This window comes from Heterodontus francisci, unplaced genomic scaffold (assembly GCF_036365525.1).
Source record: "Heterodontus francisci isolate sHetFra1 unplaced genomic scaffold, sHetFra1.hap1 HAP1_SCAFFOLD_519, whole genome shotgun sequence".
Lineage (NCBI taxonomy): Eukaryota > Metazoa > Chordata > Chondrichthyes > Heterodontiformes > Heterodontidae > Heterodontus > Heterodontus francisci.
Window position 1 is genome coordinate 579122 of NW_027140454.1, and position 2640 is coordinate 581761.

The window sequence follows — 2640 nt, forward strand, 5'->3', positions numbered from 1 at the left end:
AGTGAGATTCACTCTGTATCCTCCCCATGATGTTCCTGCCCTGGGAGTGTGTGATGAGACAGCGTCGAGGGACATTTACTCTGGATCAAACCCAACGTTGTGCTTGACTTGGGAATATTTAATGGAACAGTGTAGCTGGAGATTTACCCTGTATCCCTGGAATTTTGAAGGCTCAGGTGTGATTTGATGATTGTTTTCAAGGTAATAAGGGAAACTGATAGGGTAGAAAGAGAGTAACAATTCCCACTGGCTGCAGAGTCTAGAACATGGGGGCATAGTCTAAAAATATAAACCTAATCTAAAAACCTTTCAGGAGTGAAATGAAGAAACACTTCAACACACCAGGTGTGGCATCAGTTTGGAACTCTCTTCCACAATCAGCAATTGATGCTGAGACACTTGTTAATTTTTAAATCTGAGTTTGATAGATTTTTATGAAACTTCTCTGTCACTCCCTCTCTCTACTCTCATCTCTGCCTCTCTCTCTCTGTCTCACCATCAGTCTCCCCACCCATCACTCCCTCTCTCTCCTTCTATCTCTGCCTCTCTGTCCATCCCTCCATCTGTCCGTCCCTCCCTCTCACTCCATCTCTCTCCATCTCTCTCTGTCTCTCCGTCTCACTTCTTCTATTTCTGTCTCTGCCTCTCTCTCTGTCTCTCTCTCTCTCTGTCCCTCCATCTGTCTTTCCCTCTCTGTCTCTCCCTCTCTCTCCTTCTCTCTCTGTCTTTCTCTCTCTCCCTCCATCTGTCAAAGAACAAAGAACAGTACAGCACAGGAACAGGCCATTCGGCCCTCCAAGACTGCGCCGATCTTGATGCCTGCCTAAACTAAAACCTTCTGCACTTCCGGGGTCCGTATCCCTCTATTACCATCCTATTCATGTATTTGTCAAGATGTCTCTTAAACATCTCTATGGTACCTGCTTCCACCACCTCCCCCAGCAACACGTTCCAAGCACTCACCACCCTCTGTCTAAGGAACTTGCCTCGCACGTCCCATCTAAACTTTGCCCCTCTCACCTTAAACCTCTGTCCCCTAGTAACTGACTCTTCCACCCTGGGAAAAAGCTTCTGACTTTCCACTCTGTCCATGCCACTTATAAATTTGTAAACCTCTATCATGTCGCCCCTCCACCTCCGTCGTTCCAGTGAAAACAATCCGAGTTTATCCAACCTCTCCTCATAGCTAATGCCCTCCAGACCATGCAACATCCTGGTAAACCTCTTTGGTACCCTCTCCAAGCCTCCACGTCCTTCTGGTAGTGTGGCGACCAGAATTCTAAGTGTGGCCTAACTAAAGTTCTGTACAGCTGCAACATGACTTGCCTATTTTTATCCTCTATGCCCCGACCGATGAAGGCAAGCATGCTGTATGCCTTCTTGACTACCTTATCCACCTGTGTTGCACTTTCAGTGACCTGTGGACCTGTACGCCCAGATCTCTCTGCCTGTCAATACTCCTCAGGGTTCTTCCATTTACTGTCTACTTCCCACCTGCATTAGACCTTCAGAAATGTAATACCTCACATTTGTCAGAATTAAACTCCATCTGCCATTTCTCCGCCCAAGTCTCCAACCGATCTATATCCTGCTGTACCCTCTGACAATCCTCATCACTATCCGCAACTCCACCAACCTTTGTGTCGTCCGCAAACTTACTCATCAGACCAGCGACATTTTCCTCCAAATCATTTATATATCTTACAAACAGCAAAGGTCCCAGCAGTGATCCTTGCGGAACACCACTAGTCACATCCCTCCATTCAGAAAAACACCCTTCCACTGCTACCCTCTGTCACTCCCTCTCTCTCCTTCTACCTCTGTCTCTTTCTCTATTCCTCCAACTGTCCTTCCCTCTCTGTCACTCCATCTCTCGCTCTCTACTTCGCTCTGCCTCTCCCTCTCGCTCCTTCCCTCTCTCTGTCCCTCCATCTCTCTTTCTCCCCCTGTCACTCCCTCTCTCTCTGTCTATCTCAGTCTCTGCCTCTCTCTCTGTCCCTCCATTTGTCTTACCCTCTCTGTCACTCACTCTCTATCCTTCTATCTCTGTCTCTCTCCATCTGACCCTCCATCGGTCCTTCCCTCCCTGTCACTCCATCTCTCCCATTCTCTCTCTGTCTCTCACTTTGTCCCTCCATTTGTTTTTCCCACCCTGACACACCCTCGCTCTCCTTCCATCTCTGTCTCTGTTTCTCTCTCTCTCTGTCCCTCCATCTGTCTTTCCCTCCCTGTCACTCCCTCTCTCTCCTTCCATCTCTGCCTCTCTCTCTCTGTCTCTCCATCAGTCTTTCCCTCTCTTTCTCTCCCTCTCTTTCCTTCTATCTCCGTCTATCACTCTCTGTCTTTCCATCTGTCTTTCTCTCCATGACACTCCCTCACTCTCCTTCTCTCTCTGTCTCTCTCTCTCTGTCCCTCCATCTGTCTTTCCCTCTCTGTCTCTCCCTCTCTCTCCTTCTATGTCTGTCCCTCCATCTGTCCATCAGGCTCCTCGATGCCACACTCGGTCAAACGCTGCCTTGATGTTAAGGTCAGTCTCTCTTCCCAGTAGCAGACAGGAGAGTGAATCGTTCCCTTTGACCCGTTGTACACTGAACAAGCTGTGCTTCTTCACAGCCTGATACAGGACTGTACACGGCCGAA